Here is an 11,970-nt window from a genome sequence, read left to right on the forward strand (position 1 = left end):
TATGACAATGTTGGTTATGAATATTGAAAGCATCTCGTAACATGCCTTCAATGTCATCTTGTCTAATAGAATCAAGTTGGTGTTGGAGAGCCCTTAAAGTTGAAGAAACTCTAGTTGATGACCTTGACGGTACAAACTCTCCATGAAAATACCAATTAACATATTTCAAGAGAAATCTAATGCAAATTAAATGTTCTAAAATAACTTTATAGATTTGCTAATTGATATTAGCACACCTCAAACATGGGCATAATCATATTATCTTCACTTGCATTCTTAAATGTAAAATTAAGAAAAATTTTCACTCCATCTCGATATTCTTGACTTAATCTTGATTTTTGCAACTAACTCTCATCCATTTAATACTTGTTACATTATCAAACCAAAATTATATAATTAAATTATATGAAAGCAAATTGTAACATACTTAATTATACTAAGTATTAAACCAAAATAATAACAAGAGAATATCAGAGATAACCTATTACAATGCAAAAATTTAAAAAAAAAGAACCTATTACATAACATGCATTGATATCATGTTTCTTAAACAATGCGAAAAAGGAATAGAGTAATATTAAAAAAAAAATTGTACAATTTTTTAATTGATTCATACATCTAGAAAACTATAGTGTAATAGAGGAAGATTATGTATGTGGAAAATACTTTACGTTGCAATATTCACAAATGACTTTAGATGTTTTTTTTTTTGTTCTCTATCTTTTGTTATAGATGGTTTTCATACATAATGAATCCTTTCAAGCAAGATTAAGTCATTTCATCAAACACCATAACCTACAAAAACAAACAAAACAAATACCAAGATGAGATGAGAAAATATTAGGTAACAATAAAGTCTAGGCAAAATATTTTCATCAAAAAATTAGTTCAAGTAAGTTTATTTATATTGAGCTTAGTTATTATAATAACAAAAACTAATAAAAAAAATAAAGAGTTCCACTAAAACATCAAACATCCATAATATGAACATTACACATTTTATAGATCATTCTAATAATTCTAATACTTGTTAGAATAAGCAATTGAAAATTCATTCTAATAATTTTAATTTTATCCAAAGTTAATTATTAAATAAAGGATGGATAAAGTCATAGTATTGGCTAGATCATATTTATAACACTATTTTTCAAAAAAAAAAATTAACCTTTTAATTTCACTGTGCGATTCGATTTTAAATAGTAATTTCAATTTTAGTATAATATATTTTTATTTTTAATATTTGTAATTATAAAGATTGAATTTTAATCCCAAAACCAAAAGTATAATGAGTTATGCATATCATGATTCTATGTAGTTCATTGTTATAAATTGTATGTTAATATATTTAATGTGATTCATTTATTTAGAATTATCTAAAAAATTTTGAAATACTTATGTTTGAAAATTAGAAAAAGATAAAGTAAAGATTTCTTGTTTGACTAACCAATACATAATTTAATAATTAATACCTAATTAAGAGTAACCAATTACTACTATAATAGGAAAGCCATATAAAACTGGAAGCTCATCACTTGGGAGAGGAATCCACTTTGTAACTTTCTGAGGCAATTTGATTCTATATGCATTATGCAAAATATAACCACCGCAAATATAATATTGACTTTGGTACTCGGTTTTTGTTTCAAGTACAAAGGATAAATTCAATTTTTTTTTGTGTGGTGATTGAAGGGGCATCAATCTTTCTTGATAGTTAGTGTGATTGTGTCTAAAACCATAAAAAAATAAAACTTGAAGCTTATAATATAGTGCTTTCTAATTAAAGTCATTCTAATTTAAAATCCATAAGATGTGCCCACAGTCTTTTTTATCTTCTAAACTATAAATTATTCCTCACAAAAAAAGAGTTTTGAGGATTGTTGCTCCATTTGTAGATAATATGGTGTAGTTATAAATTTAAGTTAAGTTGGTATCATCACTCGGTTTAGGCACCAAAGCATATCTTAACACAACAAATAAATTTAAAAGATTAATTGTTATCATTGATAATTTGTTAAAAAAATGTTAAACCCTTAATTTTAATAATTATAATTCATATTACAATTTGAAATAAAAAAATTAGTTAAGTAACCTAAAACTACTAAAGTCCTTGTATAACCTTTCATTATAAAAATTTTCTCATAATTATCTTTAAAAAATTCTCACAGAAAGTTAGTACTTTTAATGTTACACACTTTAGCATTTAAAAAAAAAAAAGTTTGGGAGAGTAAAGGTAGTATAATGTTCTACTTCTATATAAAGTTTTTACAAAAGAAAATTTGAAACTAAATGGTTGACTGTAATTTAAAATGCAAACCCCAAAGAATAAAAGGCACTGGGTAGCCATTTCTTAATTATCCTTTGATCATACTCTAGTACTCCTAATTATTATTTTATGTAATTGATGTTTATGCTTTCTGAACACGATTTTCTTTCACCAGAATTTTCCAAAAACACTTACCTATCCTATGAAAATTCGAAAACAACAAGTAATATTTACTCATTTTATTATAAAATAAATTACATGAACTCTCAAGGGTTGAATTACAATTAGATATTGTATAATACTACAAAAATTTTGCTATATTGCGAGAATTTGGAAGAAGAAAATTGAAATGAAAAAAAGGTACATTAGAGATATAAGGAAATATTCATTTAGATGTCAAATAAGTCCCTAAGCCATGAATATGCTTCAAATAGATCTTAACTTTTAATTTTTATATTATCTTTATCTTTGTACAAGTTTATCTTTAGACCTTGTAAGAATTTTTTTCTAAATTATGATTTAAAAAAAAAGACAAAAAAAAAAGAAAAACTAATTGTAGAAAACCAAAAATTTGCAAAGGACAATTGGTCCCAAACCCATCATGAGGTAGTTGAAATGTTAAATTTCTAATCAGATTGCTGAGTTTTCTATATTATTCTAAAAACCCAAACTTTTTCCAGACCCATTTTCCTTCACCATTTCTCTCATTGCAAATGTTTATAAACTAGTACTATTGCAGCACTGTTGCAACTAAACTTACCCCTTATACAATCACACATCACATCCCTTCAAGTCTCAAACACTCAGTTTAAGCAATAAGCAAATACTTGGTCATCAAAAAATTTACAATCCAGTTTAAAGATTAAATGCAACTAACAGATAAATTGATTACCTACATCCAAAATTATAATTCAATAGAAACTGAATAAAATCCAAAGCTAGATAATTTACCAATGTTCATAAGCAAAAAACAAACATTATATGAAATAGAAAAAACAACAAACTTAATTTTAAAAGAAAAAAAAGGGGGAACCCAGAAAGGGAAAAGAGAAAATACCTTAAACCAATCAAAACTTAAAAGTTGATAGCTTTGAAATTTGAATGCATAAAAAGCATTATTCCACTCCCAAAGTTAAATGTGGTGATAAGCCCCCCAAAAGATAAAGATTTGAAAAAATTAGAAAGAAACAAAGGATATGTTTTTTGAGATTTGAAGAAGAAAGGCAAAGAAGAAAAAAAGGAAATATGTAGAAGGAATGAGGACTTTCTCGCACTCCTAAACTTCCTTTTAATTTTAGATTTGAAAAAGAAGGGATTTTTTTGGCCTTTTAAATTTTTTTTGTTTTGTTGTTGGTTCCCCTTGAATTTAGAGAAATGAAAGACAAATTAATGAAATTGAAAAGGAAATAGAATGAAAAAGAAATGGAAATAAAAATGAAATAATCAGGGTATGTGAAAAGGGGGAAATGAAATAGAAAACAATTTGGGGACTTAATTGAATAGATGATTTTGGGGAAAATTTAGCAGCATTTTTTGTTACAAACACCACTAAATGATGTACAGTATCGGTGTTTACAAAACAAAAAGGCCTCTAAATTTGAGCAAATAATGGCATTTATAAGGACAAATGCTAATAAATGTTCTAAATTTCAATTTCAATTTCCCAAAAAATTTCAATTAAATCAATTTTTATAATTTCATTTACGGCATTTTAGTATACAAATGCCACTAATTTTATTAGTTAGTGATGTTTTGAGGAACAAACGTCACTAATAGCTTCTAATTAGTGGCGTTTTATGTTACAAATGCCACTATATGTATATTTAATGACATTTACAATAAAAATGCTGCTAAGTTCGTAAAAATAGAATTTAGCGGCATTTGTTGAAAAATGCCATTAAAAAACTACCATTAAATACCCATTTTCTTGTAGTGATTCCAAAAGAAAAAGACCAATCTTGAAGAAATGTTACAAGCCCAACAAAACACCATCCAAAGTTAACCACCCTCCATAAAGATCCAAATACGGCAACTAGCAAATGGCTTAGCAAACTGGCTTGTCGGGTCTTTAGTAAGCAACACTGAGTCGAACCCTAAAAAGCAAGTAAAATGAGTGTACAATGCAATATTTTCAAGAGGGAAACCCATCTATTTATCAGATGATGGCTTTAAAGATGAGCTAGTAGAGATAAATTGGTCTAACTTTGTTAAAACCTAAGAGGAGTTGTTTGTTGAAGAAGAGCTTGAAAAAGACCCTGAAGAGGAAGATTTGCAAGGAGAAGAGTTACAAGAAGTGAAGATGAAAGAGGAGGAAGATGACATAGAAAAGTTATTACAAGTGGGAAAAGCAATTCAAGAAGTTTTGATCCTACCATGGAGAAGTAAGAAAAAGGTCATAAAGCAAAAATAATGAAGTTAACTCCAAAAATGTCCACAATCAAAAGGACAATGGAAATAGCTCACCAACCCTAAAATCTAAATGGAAAGAGGTACTCAAAGAGTTAAATGGAACCATTTTTTATAATGAATGTAGTTTACTACTTCAACAATTCTTGCCAATCAAGTTAGATGATGTTGAGAGTTTCTACATTCCTTGTTCAATTGGTCTTTTAAAATTTAATGAAGCTTTAAGTGATCTAGGTTCAAGTTTAAATCTAATGTCTGTGAACATTTTTATGCAGCTTAGAGTTGAGGCAGTGAAACCTTCAACTTTTGGCATTAAATTTGCTGATCGATCTATAAAGTGACCTCAAGAAATCTTGGAAAATGTTTGGTAAAAGTGGGTAAGATTGCTTTCCTAGGTGATTTTGTAGTACTTGACATGGTTGAAAATGAAGCTCCCATTCCACTAGGTAGATTCTTTTTATTGATTGCAAGAGCTTTAATAGATGTTTATAATTTTGAAGTAACCTTAAGATTTAGAGATGAGAGGATTATTTTTAAAACTTATGGACAAGGCATCTTTAGGAAAGAAAGAACGGTACAAGGAGTGTTACGCATATAGGAGAAAGAAAAATCAACTCATAGGAAGTCCACTAGTTCAACCAAAGTAACTCTAAAACCTTATGTAGCAAGCTCAAAAAGCCCTATTCCAGCAACTCATTCCATCTATGTGTTACCTATGAAAAGGAAAAACCCAACTATAAAACCCAATTTTGTTTATGAAATACCAGCAAAAAAGAAACGACAAAGGAAAATCCCACTAAAAGGGATAGTAGTTTCTAGATCTTTAGGTTTGGTCTAGCCTGACCAAAACTAGTGCTGCTTGAAAAGCAACCCCAATTTTATTTTAGTTGTTGATGCTTTAGTTATTTATTTGGTTAGAATAGGTTTACCTTGATCTTATTTTGTTTTGTTTTGTTTTAGGAATAATAATGGAGAAATGATGAATAATGGAGCCCAAACTATTCAACCTCAAGAAACAAAAAAAGGAAATTTTCTTGTACCCAAAATTCTTAACTCTTTCAATTGAAATGCTATACAATTTAAGTGTGGGGGAAGGAAAATTTTTGTGCTAAAATATTTTCAACATTTTTCAAACCAAGTTGTTATGCCTTTTCTCATCATGTTGCAATCTTAGTTGACTTTTCACAAGTGTTCATAAATGAGTTATGTATGATCTTGAAACAAGTATGAGCATAGTGAAAGACATGAAATGAAATCATAAGTATGCTATTTGTGGGATTGTGAATTGTCATCTTGGTCTTTGACATGCATGAATCTTTGTAAAAAGTTATGTGACTATAAAATTGTATATAGACTTGAGGCATAAGCATGACTTTAGAATTTGCCTACTCACCCTTGAGGTGAAATCCTAGGCTGTACTTGACTTAAGAAATGATTTAGACCATCAATGGATCATTTGAGCTTTTTTCAAGCCCACCATGAATAAATCATCCTTAGTACCTTTACTTTGAGCCTAATAAATCCTTTTTATTGTTTATTTAGCTATATCAAATAAGCCCAAGCCTTTTCTTACGAATTATCTCTTTTTCTTACCCAACCCAATTACTTATGTATATTAGGGACAAGATAAGAGAACAAATCATATTAGGGAGGCAAGGAGGCACAAAGAAGAAAAAAAACCAAAATGACTAAAAAAAGAGAAAAAAAAAAGGAGAAAAAGCTGAAAATGACTAAATGAAAGAAAAAAAATGCCTCAAGCCTTGTCAAAGTTTTCAAGTCCAAGTTTAAGTAAGCAAAGGGTTCTAAGCCTAAAATTTTCTTTTTGCTACCTTAACCCAAGCCTTACATTACAAGCTCATAAAGACCTATTGATTTTGAGTAAAGTATGTAAGCCTACATTAGTGGAGAGGGATTAAGAAAGTAAACATATGAAGTATGTTTGATTCTTTATTTGATATGTGATGGCATGGTATACATACTTTTTGCTTAGGCTGCATGCATGGATTAGAGATAATATGATTTCACATGTTTGAAAGTGGCAAGTATTTATGATTAAGTTTTATTTCTAACCACGTTCCTAACTATCTTGATGTTATACCATAGTGCATGGTCGATAACTTGTGAAATTTTGATTATGATTGCATTTATGTGAGTGTTGGCATTAATAACCTAAGGATTTTATTTGAAGACAAGCAAAAAGATAAGTGTGGGGGTGTGATAACCTTAGGATTTATAGAAATTTACATATCATTTGAGAGTTAAAATTTTAAAATTTTTCATGATTTTTGCTCAATAATGATGTAAATTGGTGATGTTCAGGTTTGCATAGAGAAATTTATTACTTTGAAGTCAACACCAAATCCTATGCAACCTATGTGAAGGTGGCAAAGTGAAGTTATGAATGCAAAGATATGATTCCTGCAAGGTGACAAGCAAATCTAGTCCATTAAGAATCCATGAAGATCCAAAAGATATTCTGCCATTTGCTAGAATGAATGCAATAGTGAATTGTGTGATCTCCTAATAAATTCCATGATTCATTCAAAATCAAGGAGATATGGTATTTTAATAATTATTTGCTAAATCACACAAATCATGGAATTTAATACTTGTGAGAATGCTTTCTTGGATTGCAAATTAGGGGAAACAATGGCTTACATGCAAATAATGAATTATTGGAGAATCCCATGATTTATGTAAATCAAGGAAATTAGGTCTTAAATGCTGATTTACTGATGGTTGACCAAAATCCCTTCTTGGATAGCAAATTATGTGTGGCAATGGTATTGAAGGCAAGAGCAAGGTTAGGATCAACCACATTCATGGATAATTCCTCAATTAGTGGAAATGTAATTGATTACCTACCAAAGTCAAGAGTGTCCAAATTTATCCCCTATTGGCCGAAACATACACTATAAATAGGCCATGAATTTCTCTTATAATGGATGCCCATCCTCCATCCTTTTTTCCATTTTTCTTTCTTTATTTTATTTTTAGTTTTCTTTAGTTATTTTGTTCTATTTCCCTTTCAACTTAACCTGTACTTTTGTTAACATTGTTTTAATATTAAGTCTCTTTTATATTTTGCACAATCTCTCTTTTATTTAGTTTAAAGCAAGCAAATTGTTTTCTCTTAATCTCCCTTAAACACTCTTGTTTACTTTCTAAAGCTTTTGGTTTGTTTATTAATGCACTTAATATGGTTTTGTTTCACTTACAATTCCCTTAAAAGCATTCTGTTTTCACTTTTTAAACTTGTAATCATATTTATTTCTTTGAAACACATTCGATGATTCCCTTTTTGCATTTTAAAGCATTTGGTTCATAGTTTATTTTTGCACATATATTTTCTTTTACTTTGTTCCATTTTGTTTTACTTAAAGCATTCTATTTTACTTTTTATATTGCAAACACTTTTGTTCTTTGGCTAACTTCCATTTTCTTGTTAAACCATTTGGTTCTCTTAATATTCTAGTTATTTCAAGTCCGTTTTCCTTTGCTTTGATCCAATCAACCTACACCATTGCTAGCAAGACTCCTATTTTGTTTAGCTTGGTTCTTTGTACCTTTACATTATTAAGTCTCGATTTGGTCTTTTCTTTATTCCAAATATTTGGCGATCTAGATATAAAGTTAAAAGGCATACTTTCAATACTTGATCTAGGACCATTATATAGTCCTCATGGGATCAACAACCCTATTCACTCCTTATTACTTGATAGCAACCTGTGCACCTGATGTATGCTGACTGGATAAAAGTAAAGGAAAACATATTTGAAATAACTAGAATCTTAAGAGAACCAAATGGCTTAATAAGAAAATGGAAGTTGGCCAATGAACAAAAGTGTTTGTAATATTAAAAAGTAAAACAAAATGCTTTAAGTAAAACAAAATGCTTTAAGTAAAGCAAAATGGAACAAAGTAAAAGAAAATCAATTTACAAAAAATAAACTATGAACCAAATGCTTTAAGATGCCCAAAGGGAATGGCCGAATGTGCTTCAAAGAAATAAATATGATTACAAGTTTAAAAAGTGAAAATAAAATGCTTTTAAAGGAATTGTAAGTGAACCAAAACCAGATTAAGTGTAATAATAAACAAACCGAAAGTTATAGAAAGTAAACAAGAGTGCTTAAAGGAGATTAATAAAAACAGTTTGCTTGCTTTAAACTAAATAAAAGAGAGATAGTGCAAAATGTAAAAGTGACTTAATATTTAAACAAAGTTAACAAAAGTAAAGGTTAAGCTGCCACCTTAGCCAAAAGGGAAAAAAAATAACTAAAGAAAAAAAAAAAACTAAAGAAAGAAAAATGGATAAAGGGATGGGAAAAGGGGATTGAGGATGGGCATCTAGTAAAAGAGAAATTCATGACCTATTTATAGTGTATGTTTCGGCTAAAGGGGGATGAATTTGGACACTCTTCACTTCGGTAATTAATCATTTACATTTCCACTAATTGAGGGATTATCCATGAATGTGATTGATCCTAATCTTGCTCTTGCCTTCAATACCAATGTTACCCATAATTTACTATCTAAGAAAGAAATTTGGTCAACCATAAGCAAATCAACATTTAAGACCCAATTTCCTTGATTTGCATAAATCATGGGATTCTCAAATAATTTACTCTTTGCATTTAAACTATTGTTTCCTATAATTTGCAATCCAAGAGAGCATTTATCATGTATTAAATTTCATGATTTGTGTGATCTAACAAATCATCAATAAAATGGCATATCTCCTTGATTTTGCATGAATCATGGAATTCATTAGGAGATCACAAAATTTACTCTTACATTCATTCTAGCAAATTGCAGAATATCTTTTGATCTCCATAGGTTCTTGATAGGCTGGACTTACTTGTCACCTTGGTATGGATCATATCTTTACATTCATGACCTTGCTTTGCCACATTCGGATGGATTGCATGGGATTTGGTGTTAACATTCAAAGTAATAAATTTTGCCATGCAAACTAGAAAATCACCAATTTACATCATTATTGAGAAAAAATCATGAGAAATTTCAAATTTGTAACTCCCAAATTATATGTAAATATCTATAAATCCTAAGGTTATCAACAAGTATCAATTTAATAGTTTAGGTATATTCAATCTTTATGAAAAATTTGTAATTGAACTAATTAATCTAAAGTCTAATAAAATTAACAAATAAATTAAACTTGAATTACTACCAATTATGGAAAGCAAAGACCTAAAAAGGAAATTTACTAAAAAGGGCATTACCAAATTTTTTTTTCTAAAAGTAGAAAGTTACAAATCTAAAATTAAACTAAGCAAAATTAAAGCATGAAATAAAATTTCTATTAAAAAGAGTGAGTGATAGAAAACACAACCTTGAGCAGCAAATTAAAACAAAAAATAAACCTAACGGAATAAAAAAAAAAAAGAAAATTAGCAATTTTAATTTAAAACTAATCTAAGTAAATTCCTAACCTAACCTAAGTTGCATGAAAAGTGTAAAACAAAAATTAAAAGTAAAATTGACATGGAAATGCATGGAGTGATGTCTTAAAAATAAAAATTAAAGACTACCCAAAAGCTAAACTAAAATCTTAATGCAAACCCATCAATTTTCATTGAGGCATTTTACCAAAGACCTAATGTACTACATGTAACTAACCTAAATTCTAAAGCATGTGACCAAAGTTAAACCTAAACTAATGTAAATGAAAATGACATGGAAAAATATTGAGCAAAACACCTAAAATAAATAAAAATGCTAAAATAACTAAATGAAGCTAAAATGCAAACTAGGTTACTTTACCGAATGAAAATGTGACCTACGTAACTTAAGATAGATTGAAAATAGGGCATAAAATCTCTCGGACACTACATGCAAAATCAAACCAAATTGGGTAGAAAAATACAATAAAAAAGTGAACTAGAAAATGCACATACATGCAAACTATGGTCTAAAATGCTATGCAAATGTAATCTAACCTAAAGGCTCTATAAAAACTAGGTAAGTACTTGAAAAACTATAGTTAAAAATGAATCAAAATGATGCATGTGAACAAGTTCAAAAAACCAAAAAATACAAAAAATTTAAGTTCAAATCAAAACACTAGAATGCAAAAAAACTAAGACCTATGAGCTAAGATGCTTGGTAAATGTAACCCTATTTAAAGAATTTGTAAAAAGTATTTTACCACCTTAAAATAGGCATGAAATAAAAAAAAATTAGGTAAACATGTCTTAAAACTGACTGCACATGACTAGAAAAAAAAAAGCTCAAAATGTAGTAGAAACTTTAACCTAAGGTATTGTCCTAATGAGCTAAATGCAACCAAAACTAAACCTAGCTACATGAAACATGAAAATCTAGAATATAACCTCAAAATAGACTAAAAAATGAAGAGAGCATACTGAAGTGACTTTATTGCAAAAAGTGAACAAAAAGCCATGAAAACACCCCCCAAAACCATACAACCATATGTAAGAGAAAAGGAAAATAAATGCAATGCAAGTATAGAAAATGCAAGGACCTAAATTAACATGAAACCATGGTAAAAAAGCATGAAAATAAATTAAAATGGCAAGTAAATAGCAACCAAAACAAGATCAATAAGTAATATAAACAAAAGCTAGTAGAATTTTTATGGCATAGAAAATAACTTGCAAGAAAAATAAAGGCATACAATGAGTCAAGCTCTTGGAGCCCTATGATGTTTCTATGTATATAGGGTAGGGACAATCAAGAATGAAAATAAAAAATAAGGTCTAAATTTATTAATATGTGTACTTAACAAAAAAAAGCCAATATAAGGCTTAAATAGGGTGACTATGGATATATGTATTAAGGTTGGCTTGGAAGGCTCAAATGATCCAAAGATGGCCTAAGTCATTTCTCTAATTCAATGTAGCGTAGAATTTTTCCCTTAAAAGTGATCAAATAAATTCTAGAACATAGGCACAACTTAAAAAATAAAATGCAATTCCTTTGATTAGTGTAAACAATCACTGAATGACATGTGATTCAATGATCATAACATAAACCCATAAATGAAAGCTAATGTTCAAATGTCAACAAATTCTAAAATTCATCTCATGCTTCATACAAGTTTCTTGTTTTCTTAAAGCTATAATCAAAGTCAATCATGTTTTCTATTATAGGATTAATAACAATCAAACAAGGGAAGCATACTAAAGACTCATAGCAACAGTCAATTAAGCCTAAGTTCAAAATTTTTTTTTAAAATTTAAAAAAATTTGGCTCAAATTTTCCTACCCTCAAACTTAAAATGCACATTGTCTTCAATGTGTAGGCATATATAAAGC

This window comes from Durio zibethinus, chromosome 22 (genome assembly GCF_047325235.1).
Source record: "Durio zibethinus cultivar Kanyao isolate XHJ-2024 chromosome 22, ASM4732523v1, whole genome shotgun sequence".
Lineage (NCBI taxonomy): Eukaryota > Viridiplantae > Streptophyta > Magnoliopsida > Malvales > Malvaceae > Durio > Durio zibethinus.